We start from the raw sequence: 17,490 nt of genomic DNA on the forward strand, positions 1-17,490 counted from the left end.
GCTATGTCTGGGACTGTTTGAGTGCAATGCTATTGCTTTATAAACAGCGTTGAAACAAACATTTATCTCGCGAACACACAGCACTAATACACAGCTGGATATAAACAGCAGCCTGCAGCAGAGGGCGCAGTGGAAGTTTATTAACACAAATAATTCACCAACACTATATTTACTGCTGCCCACAATCACACCATGCTTCATCTTAACACGTTTTAATCTTAATTGACATCAACTTCTTGCTTCCAACAAACACTTCAATTTGGAACACAGCTTCCAAATCACCTTTATTCACAAATCCGAACACAAGCTGCAAATGCTGCAAAAACACACCAGCCCAGACTTTCCCCTTTCTGTCAACCCATTCCTGCATCACTGCCTCTCCACCAACAGTTGTCGCTGGAATCATACAATCATAGAATGGCTACAGCACAGAAGGAGGTCGTTCGGCCTGTCGAACCCGTGCTGGCTCTCTGTTAGAGCAACTCACCTCGTCTCACTCCCCAGTCAGTTCAATTTTGGTGGTGGGAAAACTTCTCGAAAGAATAATTCGGGACAAAATTAATAGTCCCATGCACAAATGTGGGTTAATTCAAGAAAGCCAGCATGGATCTCTTAAGGGAAAATCATGTTTAACTGTCCTTCTGGAGTTTTTTGATGAGGTAACAGAGAGGGTTGATGAGGGCAATGCTGTTGATGTGGTGTACATGGACTTTCAAAAAGTCTGGCAGCATCTGAAAGGTCACTGAGCTGAAACATTAACTCTGTTTCTCTCTCCACAGATGCTGCCAGACCTGCTGAGTACTTCCAGCACTTATTGTTTATATTTCAGATTTCTAGCATCTGCAGTATTTTGCTTTTATTGACTTTCAAAAGGAGTTTGATGCAATGCAACACAACAGACTTGTGAGCAAAGTTATAACTCATGGAATAAAAGGGACAGTAGTAACATGGATATGGAATTGGCTGAGTGACAGGAAACAAAGAGTAGTGAGCAATGGATGGTCTTCGGACTAGAGGAAGGTTTGTAGTGGAGTTCCCCAGGAGTCAGTGTTGGGACCCTTGCCTTTCCTGATATATATTAATGACCTAGACCTTGGTGTACAGGGCAGAATTTCAAAGTTTATGGATGATACGAAAATTGGAAGCATTGTGAACTGTAAGGATGATAGTGCAGAACTTCAAAAGGACATAGACAAGTTGGTGGAATGGGAGGACAGATGACAGGTGAAGTTCAATGCAGAGAAATGTGAATTGATTCATTTTGGTAGGAAGAACATGGAGTGACAATATAGAATAAAGGGTACAATTCTAAAGGGGGTCCAGGAGCAGAGGGACCTGGGGGTATAAGTCATTGATTGAGAGAGCGGTTAATAAAGCATACAGTATCCTCGGCTTTAGTAATAGAGGCATAGAGTACAAGAACAAGGAGGTCATGTTGAACTTGTATAAGACACTAGACTCAGCTGAAGTACTGAGTCCAGTTCTGGGCGCACACTTTCGGAAAGATGTGAAGGCATGGAGAGATTATGGAAAAGATTCATGAGAATGGTTCCAGGGATGAGGAATTTCAGTTATGAAGATAGATTGGAGAAGTTAGGACTGTTTCCCTTGGAGAAAAGAAGGCTAAGAGGAGATTTCATAGTGGTATTCAAAATGATGAGGGGTGTGGACAGAGTGGATAGGGAGAAACTGTTCCCACTTGTGAAAGGATCAATTACGGGAGGGCACAGATTTAAAGTAATTGGTAAAAGAAGCAAAAGCGACATGAGGAAAAACTTTTTCACACAGCGAGTGGTTAAAGTATGAACTGCCTGAGAATGTGATGGAGGCAGGTTCAATTGAAGCATTCAAAGGGGAATTAGACTGTTCTCTGAAAAGGAAGAATGTGCAGGATTATGGGGAGAAGACGGGGAAGTGACATGAGGTGAATTGCTCATTTGGAGAGTCAGTGCAGACATGATGGGCCAAATGGCCTCCTTCTGTGTAGTAACAATTCTGTGATTCTGTGATTCCAATATTCGAGTCATTTCTATATATGGTGGTCCTGACACTGACCCTTGTGGACATCACTGTTCACCATCTTCCATTCTGAAAAACAACCAAATATCACAACTCGCTTTTCTTGATATTTCATCCATTTTTTAATCGAAGCAGATACTGACCCTCCTATTCCAGGAGCCTGAGTTTTGTTACCCAGCCTTTTATGTGGTAGTTTGTCAAACGCTTTCTTAAAATCCATATAGGCAACATTCATTGCTTTCCTTTCATCAACCTTTTCTGTTACTTCATCAAAAAAATCAGTTATTTATTAATAGATGCAGCACTGAAACAGGCCCTTCGGCCCATCAAGTCTGTGTCAACCAACAACCACCCATTTATACTAATCCTACATTAATCCTACATTCCCTGTCACATCCCCCACCATTCTTCTCCCACCTCTCTACACTCGGGGCAATTTACAATGGCCAATTTACCTATCAATCTGCAAGTCTTTGGCTGTGGGAGGAAACCGGAGCACCCGGCGGAAACCCACGCGGTCACAGAGAGAACTCAAATAATGAACTGATTGCCTCATTAGTTCTGTGAATAATACAATGATTTATTAGACAAATATTTGAAACATTCCTGCCCATAAATCTTGATAACAGAGAGTGTGTGGATCTCCTGGCTCAGAATGTTTAATGGATACAGTCCTCATATCCGACAAGGAACCCCTGAACATCCACAGTGAAGACAGTGTGGATGAGGAAATGTAAGAGCCGGGAGCTGAAACTCAGGGACGGCCGAGCTCTCCTGTCATTGAGCTTGTGTGTCTGCTCTGCTCGCCGCACTTCCGGCTCTACTTCGTTTCCAATGAAAAGATGAAAAGGGCCGTTCGGTTTTCCTCTCACTGACAGCGTGTTTCACTCGGGTTAATATAACCCGGGACTTTTGCTGCTGAAATGAATTCTGCAAGGTCCCAGCAAACACACCAGCTCCCTCCTTTCTCCCCTCTTTCTATTGGATTGTTTTACCAGGAGGGGCTCAATAATAACAAACCCCCTGCAGGGAATGACCACAAATTGAGCATGTAAATGGGGCAAGTGGGCAGCTTTCTGGGTTCTAGGTTCTCCCTACCCCGCCCCTCCCTTCCTCCAGTCCAAGCCCCTCTTCACTTTCTTTGGGACTTTGATGAGGGTGAAATGGGGAAAGTTCCCATTGATGTTTGAATGCTGAATTGCTGCAGGGATCTGCGCACGCGCGATGCAGCCCCGCCCCCAGTGAGACGTCACAATGAGGAGTGGAGCGCATGCGCAGCCTTTCCCCAACGCAGTCTGTGAGGCCATTCACTCAATCAGGGGAAGATGGTTTAAATCAGCTGCGAATGGAGACTTCCCGGGCCTGGGGGAAGGGAACAAACAGCATCTGCTTCCAGCAGCCACTGCTTTGGAACCTGAATGGATGTGGTTATTCTTGGACACAAAGAAAAGTGCAGCGAGCTTTTTCCAACACACTAAAATAAAAGCAAAATACTGCGGATGCTGGAAATCTGAAACAAAAACAAGAAATGCTGGAATCACTCAGCAGGTCTGGCAGCATCTGTGGAAAGAGAAGCAGAGTTAACGTTTCGAACATTCCGAAGAAGGGTCACTGAAGCTTCTTGCTATCCACCCTGTCTATACCTCTCATGATTTTGTACACCTCAATCAGGTCCCCCCTCAACCTCCGCCTTTCTAATGAAAATAATCCTAATCTACTCAACCTCTCTTCATAGCTAGCGCCCTCCATACCAGGCAACATCCTGGTGAACCTCCTCTGCACCCTCCCCAAAGCATCTACATCCTTTTGGTAATGTGGCGACCAGAACTGCACGCAGTATTCCAAATGTGGCCGAAACCAAAGTCTTATACAACTGTAACATGACCTGCCAACTCTTGTACTCAATACCCCGTCCGATGAAGGAAAGCATGCCGTATGCCTTCTTGACCACTCTATTGACCTGCGTTGCCACCTTCAGGGAACAATGGACCTGAACACCCAAATCTCTCTGTACATCAATTTTCCCCAGGACTTTTCCATTTATTGTATAGTTCACTCTTGAATTGGATCCTCCAAAATGCACCACCTCGCATTTGCCCGGATTGAACTCCATCTGCCATTTCTCTGCCCAACTCTCCAACCTATCCATATTCTGCTGTATCCTCTGACAGTCCCCTTCACTATCTGCTACTCCACCAATCTTAGTGTCGTCTGCAAACTTGCTAATCAGACCACCTATACTTTCCTCCAAATCATTTATGTATATCACAAACAACAGTGGTCCCAGCACGGATCCCTGTGGAACACCACTGGTCACACGTCTCCATTTTGAGAAACTCCCTTCCACTGCTACTCTCTGTCTCCTGTTGCCCAGCCAGTTCTTTATTCATCTAGCTAGTACACCCTGGACCCCATGCGACTTCACTTTCTCCATCAACCTACCATGGGGAACCTTATCAAACGCCTTACTGAAGTCCATGTACATGACAGCTACAGCCCTTCCCTCATCAATCAATTTTGTCAATTCCTCAAAGAATTCTATTAAGTTGGTAAGACATGACCTTCCCTGCACAAAACCATGTTGCCTATCACTGATAAGCCCATTTTCTTCCAAATGGGAATAGATCCTATCCCTAAGTATCTTCTCCAGCAGCTTCCCTGCCACTGACGTCAGGCTCACCGGTCTATAATTACCTGGATTATCCCTGCTACCCTTCTTAAACAAGGGAACAACATTAGCAATTCTCCAGTCCTCCGGGACCTCACCCGTGTTTAAGGATGCTGCAAAGATATCTGTTAAGGCCCCAGCTATTTCCTCTCTCGCTTCCCTAAGTAACCTGGGATAGATCCCATCCGGACCTGGGGACTTGTCCACCTTAATGCCTTTTGGAATACCCAACACTTCCTCCCTCCTTATGCCGACTTGACGTAGAGTAATCAAACATCTATCCCTAACCTCAACATCTGTCATGTCCCTCTCCTCGGTGAATACCGATGCAAAGTACTCATTTAGAATCTCACCCATTTTCTCTGACTCCACGCATAATTTTTCTCCTTTGTCCTTGAGTGGGCCAATCCTTTCTCTAGTTACCCTCTTGCTCCTTATATATGAATAAAAGGCTTTGGGATTTTCCTTAACCCTGTTTGCTAAAGATATTTCATGACCCCTTTTAGCCCTCTTAATTCCTCGTTTCAGATTGGTCCTACATTCCCAATATTCTTCCAAAGCTTCGTCTTTCTTCAGCTGCCTAGACCTTATTTATGCTTCCTTTTTCCTCTTAGCTAGTTTCACAATTTCACCTGTCATCCATGGTTCCCATATCTTGCCATTTCTATCCCTCATTTTCACAGGAACATGTCTCTCTTGCACGCTAAATCAACCTCTCTTTAAAAGCCTCCCACATATCAAATGTGGATTTATCTTCAAACAGCTGCTCCCAATCTACATTCCCCAGCTCCTGCCGAATGTTGGTATCGTTGGCCTTCCCCCAATTTAGCACTCTTCCTTTAGGACCACTCTCATCTTTGTCCATGAGTATTCTAAGACTTACGGAATTGTGATCACTATTCCCAAAGTAGTCCCCTACTGAAACTTCAACCACCTGGCCGGGCTCATTCCCCAACACCAGGTCCAGTCTGGCCCCTTCCCGAGTTGGACTATTTACATACTGCTCTGGAAAACCTTCCTGGATGCTCCTGACAAATTCTGCTCCATCTAGACCTCTAACACTAAGTGAATCCCAGTCAATGTTGGGAAAATTAAAATCTCCTGTCACCACCACCCTGTTGCTCCTACATCTTTCCATAATCTGTTCACATATTTGTACCTCTATCTCATGCTTGCTGTTGGGAGGCCTGCAGTAGAGCCCCAACACTGTTACTGCACCCTTCCTATTTCTGAGTTCTGCCCATATTGCCTCACTGCTCGAGTCCTCCATAGTGCCCTCCTTCAGCACAGCTGTGATATCCTCTTTGACCAGTAATGCAACTCCTCCTCCCCTTTTACCTCCCTCCCTATCCCGCCTGAAGCATCGATATCCTGGGATATTTAGTTGCCAATCGTGCCCTTCCCTCAACCAAGTCTCAGTAATAGCAATAACATCATACTCCCAGGTCCTAATCTAAGCCCTAAGTTCATCTGCCTCACCTACTACGCTTCTTGCATTAAAACAAATGCACCTCAGACCACCAGTCCCTCTGCGTTCATCATCTGCTCCCTGCCTACTCTTCCCCTTCGTCACGCTGACTTCATTATCTGGTTCCTTACAGGCTTTAGTTACTACCTCCTTACTGTCCACTGACCTCCTCATTTGGTTCCCATCCCCCTGCCACATTAGTTTAAATCCTCCCCAACAGCGTTAGCGAAAGCACCCCCAAGGACACATAGGACAGAGATGAGGAGAAATGTTGTTACTCAGAAGGTTGTGAATCTTTGGAATTCTTTACCCCAGAGGGCTGTGGAAGCTCAGTCATTGAGTATGTTTAAAGCAGAGATTGACAGATTTCTAAATACAAATGATATAAGGGGATATGAGGATAGTGTGGGAAAAAAGGCATTGAAGTGGATGATCAACCATGATCATATTGAATGGTGGGGCAGGCTCGATGGGCTGAATGGCCGACTCCTGCTCCTATGTTCCGATGTTCCGAACTCCACATGATCGGCGAGGCACAGCTTCAGGCCGACTTGTCGGGTGGTATAAACAGATATCACTGCTTCTGATCTTCACCAGAACAGAGTGAGATGTAACATTGATCATCAAACAGACTGTGAGAGAATACAACAGAATAAAACACATGGAGAGACACTGTGGAATAACAAATAGATTTGATTGGAATGTTGAATTTTGATTGGAATGGATAAAACAGCAGATTAAATTGGGATTCTCATCATTATATTGATCTGGGACAGAAAAACGAAACTGATGGAAAGAAGGGAAGAAGGAAGAAAAGAAAGGATGGAACTGTTCAGTTTTTTTGAGTTTTTTCACCCACCCATCAAAGCTGGATTAAAAAGAAGATGCAAATAACAAAGAATTTCACCAAAAAGAGAGATTAAATGCTGCCGAAACCTTGGATCGAAGGATGCCCCAATAGATCACCTGTTTAACTGTCTCCTCACTGGGGGATTTCAATCAGTGAGTGATATTATTCTCTACCGTATTTTTTGTTAAATGAACCCAGAACTGTCACTTGGAATTAATATCTGTGTTTCGACTCCTGAATAATAAAATTGTGAGTTTCTCGATATTTTCTGGACACATTTCCAGCTGAAAGAACGAAGAACTCTTTTCTAATTTACACAATACTATATGCACACTCATCAAGCCTCCGAAACTGACATCCTTGGTGCTGCTCTCTCCTCCCAAACCTCATCTCATGTGACTATTACATCATCACGCTGACAGTGGGAGGGGTTGATCCCACTGTTTTCAGCATTAACCCTTTACATCCTTGTAATACACTGTCTGTCCAAAAAATGGGTGGAGGGAACTTGTTTCATTTATTGAAACACCAACAGCTGCCAGTTGAAAATCAACTCAAGCCCATCAGAGAGAGAGAGAGAGAGACTGTCAGAGAACTTCCTGCATCCAGTCCTGACCCTGTTACACTCCGCAACTGCTCACCCAGACCCCACTGAACACTGTTCCCGAGACACTTCAAATACTGTTTACAAAAGGCAGAAAAGGTCAAAGTTAATCACAGCTGTATTGAATAGAACAAAGTTTAACATCTTCTCACCGTCTCTCGGTAACCACATGAGACACAGGTTTTCTTATTCGCTTCCTTTGATTTTTCTTGTTCCTGACTGACAAATATTCCAAACCTCGGCTCAACCCTCTCGCTTGCGTCATGTCCCAGTCACGGTTGAAAGCAACACATAACGACAGAAACACTCTGAAACATACAACACGGTCACACTTTCCTTCAGTGAGATGAATGTCGAGCTTTTTTCCAGGTTGAATGCATCTGTGAGCAAACTTCTATGAAAGAAGTTGCCTTTGAAATATCAGCACTGAATTTCTGTACAAGGAGGAACAGCCATTCCAAACTCAGATCCTTCACAATGGCTGTTTTCTCCTGTGACTGAAATTCATTATGTAATTTGAATTCGAAGTCAAAGTTCACAAGACATGGATAAAATTATTGATTAGGAAACTTCTAAAGCACACTGGAATAAAGCTCTGCTGGGAGTTGAACCCAGGATTTTCTATTTACTAGACAGGTGCTGTAACCAACTAAGCTACAGAGCCAGATTAAAAGCGCTTGTGCAGTTGAAATCAGTGAAGGGCACTATTTATTCTCAAAAAAAAACAACAAATGCTGGAACCAATTCGCAGGTCTGGCAGCATCTGTGGAAAGAGAAGCAGAGTTAACGTTTTGGGTCAGTGACCCTTCTTCGGAACTTCCGAAGAAGGGTCATTGACCCGAAACGTTAACTCTGCTTCTCTTTCCACAGATGCTGCCAGACCTGCTGAGTGGTTCCAGCATTTATTGTTTTTATTTCAGATTTCCAGCATGCGCAGTATTTTGCTACTATTTATTCTCATCCCATTTCTCCACTGGTCACAGCATATTTTAACTTTTCCCACTTACTGATACAGTCAATCATATTCTCTATTTTTCCCAGAACTGAGAATGAATGTTTTGGAAGAAAATACATAATTCAATTGTTTCCAAAAGGTTACAGAACACAACATGAGAGTAATATTCCCCATTGCTTTCTCAGTACTGATGGATTGTGAAGCGGGAGTCAGCCAGAAGTCCCACTGAGCCGCAGTGACTCTGAGCTGACAATGAAATGAGATAAAGTTCAATCTTTCACAGTGAGATGCTGCAGAGAGATAAGATTCCCGAATCAAAGTGAGACTTTCTCATACTGTTGTTGAATTTCATTGCAAACACTCCTTGTACTCTCTGCTAGTGAAGCCTAAAAAAATGGAGAAACAGAATGGCACTCAAACTCACAACCCTGAGATGAAAAGTCTCATGTTCGACTGACTGAACTATCACTTCTACTCGGTCTCTTATTGTATGGATGCAATGTATGCTCCGATGCTGGGGCAGCTTTCAAATCCTGCCATGGATCCACATGTCAGAGTGAGTTACATGTTGTAGACTCAAGCAAAGGAAATCTGCTCACTTCCAAAACTATCAGCGAGTTGAAGCTGATTACGATCAACATCATCAGAGGTCAGAACTACCTGGTGAAAGAAAATACCCTGAAGAAGGATCCACAATTATTCAAACGCATCAGCAAAGTGAAAAACAAAAAATCGATGAGTTAATCCAAGACAAACAACAGAAACACAGAAGAATTCCATTCCATACCAGAACCCAGTCCTGTAGTTTTTGGATCCAGCTCTCAGTTACTGCTTCACCTTCATACACACACTTGGCAATCTGTACATTTAGTTCATTTCAATTTTGTCAACAGGCTCTTTGAATCCAGTTCTCTGGTCCTCAAATCGGCTCCGTGTGAAAGTCAACTCCGCTTTTTGTCAGGCTGCAACCAATCAATGACATTCAACGAAAAACACAAATGAAGTAGGGGTCATGCAGGATTTGAAAACAGGACCTTTCACATGCTATTCAATCACACACCCAAAGTGAAAAACATACCCCTAGACCAACAAGCCATTTGCAAAGAGTGTTATTTTTAGCTCTCTTTAGAACTGTGCCATTAAGTATATATTGCCTCTCTCTGTTCCATCTGCTCAAGTGCATCACCTCACACAAGTCATATTAAATTCCATCTGCCACCTGTCTGCCCATTCTGCCAATCACTGTCCTGTTGCAGGCAGGTCATTTCATCCTCACTGTTTACCACTCTTCCAGGTTTGGTGCTTTCGGTATATTTTGAGATTCTACTCTATATTCCAAGATCCTGGTCATTTACATATCGCAGGAAAAGCAGTGGTTCTCGCAGTGACCATTGGAGAACACCCACTGTCGACTATCCTCCAGTCTGACAAAGAACCATTTACTACGACTCTTTATTTTCTGTCCTTAAGGCAATTTTCTATCCAATTGGACAGGGAGTCTCCTATTCCATGAACCTCAATTTTGTTCACCACCCTTTTATGTGGTACCTTCTCATCCATTCTTAATCCATCCATCCATCCTGTCTTAAAATCCATCATCCTCCTGTTTGTTCATCAAAAAATGCAGTTAGTCAAGCATGAACTCCCATTTATTAATCCATGCTCACTCTCCTCAATTAACTCAAATCTCTCCAAGTGACTGTTGATTTTTTTCCCTAATTATTGTTCCTAAAACCTTACTCACCACTGCTGTTAATCTAACTGGCCTGTAGTTACCTGGATTGTCCTTACACCCTTTGTTGAAATAGGAAGTCACATTTGCCACTGTTCAATCCTCTGGCACCTCCACAGTGCTTGTTGGGAGGGTGTTCCTGGTTTTTGACCCTGCAACAGTGAAGGAATGGCGGTACAGTGCCAAGTCAAGATGGTGTGTGACTTGGAGGGGAACTTGAAGGTGGTGAGGTTCCCATGCGTCTTCTGCCTTTATCCTTCTAGGTGGTAGTGTTTGTGGGTTGGAAGGTGCTGTTGAAGGAGGCTTCGTAAGTTGCTGCAGTACGTATTGTAAATGTTACACACTGTTGCCACTCTGCACTGGTGCTAGAGGGAATGAATGTTTAAGGTGGTGGATGGGGTGCCAATCAAGTGGGCTGCTTTGACCTGATGGTGTCAATCACTTGAGTGTTGTTGGAGCTGCACTCATCCAGGCATGAGTATTCCATCAAATTCCTGACTTGTGCCTTGTAGATGGTGGGCAGGCTTTGGTGAGTCAAGAGTTGAGTTAGTTGCCGCAGAGTTTCCAGCCTCTGGCCCGCTCTTGTAGTTGTAGCTGTAGTTGTAATTGTAATAGGCAACCGTCCGTCTCGGAAGGCGATGGGCTACACCCAGGGTGTACGTCACTTCTGTATTAAACATCATTTGTTGTGGCTGTGGAGGACGACTCGCGTGTGACAATCCCTTCCGCAGCTGGTACAGATGAATATCATTGGCCTGAGGTCGACTGATAATTTTTCCTTCCTCTGGGCTCTCTTTCCCTCCAAATGGTCATTTCTTTTGTCCTCTTCTTTTCCCATGGTCTTCCTGAATGCCTTTCTCCAGGAATTCCAGTCAGCAGGAAGGACTTCCCATGCATCGACTCCAATCCCAGTCAGCTTGAGATCTCTCTTGCAGATGTCCATGTCTCACAGACGTGGGTGACCTGTTGGTCTCGTGCTGATAGCAAGCTCACCAAAGAGCGTGTCTTTAGCAAGGCGACCGTCATCCATTCAGCACTCATGACCCAGTCAACAGAGTCACCGCTGACTCAAGAGGGCAAACATGCTGCAGATCCCTGCACGCTGGTGTACTTCCGCATTCGGCACTCTGTCCTGCCAGGAGATGCCCAATATCCATCTGAGGCAGCGGAGGTGGAAGCTGTTCAGCTGCTTTTCTTGAATTGCATAAGTTGTTGATGCTTCTCTATTGTAAAGGAGGGTGCTGAGAACACAAGCCTGGTACACGCAGAGCTTTATATTTTCGATCAGTTTGCTGTCGGTTCATACTCGTCTTCTCAACTTTGACATGACAGCTGCAGCATTGGAAATCCTGGTGCTGATTTCAGTATCAAGGGACAGATTGCTGGTGATTGTTGATCCAAGGTATGTGAAGCTGTTGACAACCTCCAAAGTGAGGTTGTCGATGTTGATGGAAGGTGGAGTCTCTACGTCCTGACCCATAACTTTGATCTTCCTGATGCTGATCACCAGTCCAAATTCCTTGCAGGCCAGGGAGAAGCGATCTACAAGCTGCTGCAAGTGAACTTCATTATGGGATGTTAGCACAGCGTCATCAGCAAAGAGCAACTCACAGACTAGGAATTTACCCACTTTGGTCATGGCGCGCAGTCTTGCCAAGTTGAACAGCTTGTCGTCAGCTCTGGTATGCAGGTGGACACCCCCATCTGAGTCACTGAAACTGTAAAATAGCAGCATGGAGAAGAATATGCCAATTGTAAAGGATGTGAGCTGTGAGGAGGTTACAAGGAGGTTTCCAGGGGTCTTGGAGAGGCTAAGTGAATGGGAAAGAACATGACAGATGGCAAATAATGTGAATAAATGTGAAGTTATCCACTTTGGTAGAATAAACAGAAAGATAGAATATTTCTTAAATGGTGAGAGCTTAAGAAGTGTTAATGTCCAAAGGGACCTGGGTGTCCTTGTTCATGAGACACTAAAAGCTCACATGCAGGTGCAGCGATCAATTAGGAAGGCAAATGGTATGTTGGCATTCACACAAAGGGCCTTGAGAACAGGAGTAAAGATGTCTTGCTGCAATTGTACAGAGCCTTGGTGAGACCGCGCTGGAGCATTGTGTCCAGTTTTGGCTTCCTTATCTAAGGAAGGATATACTTGCCATAGAGCGAGTGCAGCAGAGGGTCACCAGATGAATCCCTGGGATAGTGGGATTGTCCAATGAAGAAACTGGGCCTGTATTCCTTAAAGTTTCGAAGACTGAGAGGTGATCTCATTGAAACTTGCAATATTCTTACAGGGTGTGACAGTGTGGATGCAGACAGGATGTTTGCCCTGGTTGGTGAATCCAAAACCAGGAGACATAGTCTCATAATAAGGGATAGGCCATTTAAAACTGAGATGGGTGGAATTTCTTCATTCAGAGGGTGGTGAATCTTTGGAATTCTCTACCCCAGGGGTCTGTGGAAGTTCAATCATTGAGCATGTTCAAGACAGAAATTGATAGAAATCTTGATACTCATGACTTCAAGGGATATGGGGATAGCATGGGAAAGCAGTGTTGAGGTAGATGATCAGCCATGATCATTGAATGACAGAGCAGGCTGGACGGGCTGAATGGACTCCTCCTATGTTCCGAAGAGAGTTGGCACCAGGACGCAACCTGCTTTATCCCCCTGCTGATCGTGAAAGCGTCTGATGTTGCTCTATTGTAACTCACGGAACTGTGCATGTTTTCGCAGAAAGAAGCGATGAGGTCCAAGAGTTCAGGAGGGCAGCCTAGTTTCCATAGCAGTTTGAAGAGTCTTTCTTTGCTGACAAGATCCAAGGCCTTGGTGATGTCTATAAAGACAATGTAGAGTGGTCTGTACTGTTCACAGTACTTCTCCTGTAACTGCCGAAGTGAGACAATCATGTCGACTGTCAATCTGCCAGCTCTGAAGCTGCACTGAGACTCAGGATAGATGTGTGATGTCAGGGTCTGCAATCCGGTCAGAGAAATGCGAGCAAAGACCTTCCCCACAATACTTAGCACGCAGATGCCTCGGTAATTTCTGCAGTCACTGCGATTCCCCCTTATTTTTGTACAAGGTGACAATACTTGCATCACGTATGTTTTGAGGTGCAGATCTTTCCTTCCAACAGTGACACAGAAGTTAATGGAGATGCTGCAGCAGAGCTGCTTTTCCACTTTAGATGATTCCAGGTGGAATACCATCATTTCCCGGGGCTTTACCACTGGCAAGACGGTCAATGGCCTTGTTGAGCTCGATTATGGTGGGGTCACTGTCCAGCTCCTCCATGACAGGGAAGTCTGGAATGGCGCTGAGAGCTACTTCAATGACAATGTTCTCCGTTATGTAGAGTTCAAGGTAATACTCCACTCACCTTTCCATCTGCTTGTTAGGTTCAGTGATGATCACCCCTGTCTTTGTCTTCAAAGGTGCTGATTTAGTTACTGCTGCTCTCATTGCTTTCTTAATTCCTTCATTCATCCCTCTAGCATCCCCAGATTCAGCAGCAGATTGTATGCTGCCGCAGAGTTTTAACCAGTATTGATTGGTGCAGTGCCGAGCAGTTTTTTTAAATTTCCAAAATATACTTTATTCATAAAAAATCTGTAAAAAATACATGACCGAACAGTTTCAAACAGCACCAAGTCAAAAAATGCAAACAGCGCAAGGGAGATCAGTTTCCTTCAATACAATCATGAGTTCCCTCACAACCCTTCCATTTCATTTGTCATGCCATATACATTTTTACATTTTACAGCAAATGAAAATGTTCCCAATACAGTTCGAGTGGTTTCCCATGGATCCAGCTCCTCAGTTCAGCTTGGTGGGGGGACCTTACACAGTTGTCTTTCCTCATTGAGCCTTTGCTGCGGCTGCCCCAAGCTTTAGTGCGTCCCTCAGCACGTAGTCCTGGACCTCGGAATGTGCCAGTCTGCAACATTCGGTCGTGGACAACTCTTTGCTCTGGAAGACCAGCAAGTTTCGGGCAGACCAAAGGACGTCTTTCACTGAATTGATAGTGTTCCAGCAGCAGTTGATGTTTGTCTCAGTGTGCGTCCCTGGGAACAGCCGTAGAGCACAGACTCCTGAGTTACCGAGCTGCTTGGGATGAACCTCGACAAAAACCACTGCATCGCTTCCACACCTGCTTTGCAAAGACACATTTCAGAAGGAGGTGGGCCGAGCAGTCTGCAGAGACTTGTTTCTGGCAGCTCTGAGAGCATCTAGATGTTGTTAGCTGGGTACTGGTTTGTAGTTCATGAGGGCTCTCCTCTTAGTTGCAATAACTGACTCTATTTCAGTCCAATAAGCCTCAAACCAGTCAGCATTCCTCCCATCTCTTTTCCTATACACAGTGAGTGCAGAGTTATAGATGGTGGTGTGCAGATGATTCCACTTTGACACTGCACTGAGGCCTTGAGCATTGTTGTTTGAAAGACCCTGATCGAGGATGTTGAGGAACTCCTGGGTCCTTTCTGGATCAGTGGTTCGGCAAGTGTTGATCAGAGGACGACCTTTCTTCATGGATGGATGAAGCTTCCTTGTCTGAAGCCTGACCTTGTTACACACCAGGGAGTGGTCAGTGTCACAGTCAGCGCTGTGATAGCTGCGTGTGATGAGGACACTGCTGAGGGTGGTACGTCTGGTGATGATAAGGTCTAGCTGGTGCCAGTGGCGTGATCTCGGATGTCTCCAGGACACCTTGTAGCACAGCTTGACCTGGAAGTAGCTGTTCATCACACAGAATCCATGGTGACAGCATAGCTCCAGCAACCTCTGTCCATTTTTGTTGATCTTGCAAATCCCCTGGTGCTCTATGCACATTGGCAAAGCTGTGTAGTCAGTACCCAACTTGTGTTGAAGTCTCCTAGAAGGTACAGTCCCTCAGTGCTGGGAATTCTACTGATGGCAGTGTCAAGTGTCACATAGAATTGATCCTTGACATCTGGGGTGGAGGTGAGTGTCGGCACATAGATGCACATGAGATTAACTGGGCCCGCGCTTGTTGACAAGTGAAGAGTAAGAAGTCTCTCTGAGCCTACTGTGGGTGGTTCACTCATCGCAAGTAGCATGTTTTTTTACTGTGAAACCCACTCCATGCTCACGAGTTGCCTCTTGGGCTTTCCCCTGCCAGAAGAAGGTGTAGTGTTTCTCTTTGAGGGATTCACTTTGAACGAGTCTAGTTTCTTGCAGAACAGCAATGTCCACATTGAGTCTTCTGAGTTCTTTGTCCATCACAGCTGTCTTGTGTGTGTCATCAACCTGCAGAAGGTTGTCGGTAAGGCCAGGACACATGGTCCTTACATTCCAGCTTGTGATGCGAAGGACTGGTGTCTTCTGTGTTGAGTTTGTCTTGCCTGATGCATAGATTATCGATCCACCTGTTGAGAGATGACTCTCTAAGCTCCAAGCACCCATTGAAGCAAGCAGGTCGTGGCAGGATAGCAACTAACAGACTGGGGGCTGCCCAGCTTGGAGTACATGGTAGTTATCCAATGATGTCTGATGTTGTCTCCCACTGTCGGAAGTAACCCCTGGTGCTCATACTCGACACCAATTGAATGAGAGCTTATAATCGGTAACTGTTTCTTCCCATGTTGTGTTAATGTTTAACCACAAAGCTGGAGTGTCCTCTCCTGGGCAAATAGTATGGAGACCCTGAGCATCAGGACCCCCTGTCAGCATTGCTGGTATTGTCCAAAGGAAAGGGAAAATCCAGTACTGCTTGGTACCAGCTCTGCTACAGGAGTTGCTGGAAAACTGCCTGATAAGTAACAGGTAACTGCCTCCAGGACTCCACTCCGGATTTACTGTCCAGGTTTACTCACTAACCCTGCTTTTCTCTCAAGACACCCAAAGAGAAGTGAGACTTTTTGCCCATCTATGGGGCTCTGTTTCCTGGCATCAGGATGGAACCTCAAGCCAGTGGGCCTGCATGACATGCACAAGGATATCACACACTGCCCCATCCCTGTGACAGCTCAGAGAGAGACCCTGGTGATAATACACCCCACAGGAACATCACAAACAGCCCCCACCCTAAAACAGCTCAGGGTCAGACACTGCACACACTACAACAACAGTGACATTACTGTATTAGTCCCTCCATTCTGAAAAACAAGCATTCACCCTACATTATGCTTTCTGTCCCTCAGCAAATTTTGTATCTACACTGCCACTGCCTCTTTAATCCCATCTGCTCCAATTTTGTTAACAAGTCTATTTTATGGTACTTTTTCAAACACAATTTTGAAGTCCAGACACACACCATCAACCTCACCACCCTGGTCAACTCTCTCTGAAACTTCATCAAAGAAATTAATTCATTATTTCAGACACAATCTTCTGTTAACCAATCTGTACTGGCTGTCATTTATTAGCCCATGTTCTCCCAAGTGACAGTTAATTTTCTCCTGGATAATTGTCTCTAAAATTTTCCCCACCACCGTCTTTAGACGAACTGGTCTGTCGTTCCTGGGTTTATCTCCCTTTTTAAACAGGGCTGTAAAATTAGCAATCCTTGCAGACTTATCTTTCAGTTCTGGAAAGTCTATTGTGGACAATCTCTTTGGGCATGACTTTAACCAATTAAGGCAACAGGATAATTGATTAATAAGTCCTGAACATTTATTGAGAGGAAAATAGTACTTAATAATTGAAAGTAAAATTATATTTAACAAACTTGGACAATATAACTTTACAGCTCTAGCAGGTGTGTGGACTGGTCGAGCTTGGTCTCAGAGTGTCACGGTCCTCTTTGTCCAGCCTAGATCCCTCGTCAGGTTGAGAACTTGGTTGATGATCTGAGCCTTTACCCCTGAGATCTTCTAGTGTTCCTGCACACTGAAACCTTACAAGATCCCTACTTTTAACCCCTGGATGGCCATCACACCACCATGTAAAATAATAATTGCTCCTATCTGTTGCTAGGTACATTTAATTAGTTCTTAATGATGTCTTCCACTAAGAGCCACCTGTCCTCAGAATCTCAGACATGAGTACAATGGAGTGGTTTCACACTGTCTCCCAATCTGATCTGAAACAAGTTTCCTATTCATTAAATCGAGACTCCTGAAGGTCACGATGTACCATACCATGGGTTTTATCAGGGGTCCTAGAAAGGTCCATTGTTTGAATACATTTCGCTGAAACTGCCCTTTCCCACAAAGACACAAAAACTCACAG

This window comes from Heterodontus francisci, unplaced genomic scaffold (genome assembly GCF_036365525.1).
Source record: "Heterodontus francisci isolate sHetFra1 unplaced genomic scaffold, sHetFra1.hap1 HAP1_SCAFFOLD_75, whole genome shotgun sequence".
NCBI lineage: Eukaryota > Metazoa > Chordata > Chondrichthyes > Heterodontiformes > Heterodontidae > Heterodontus > Heterodontus francisci.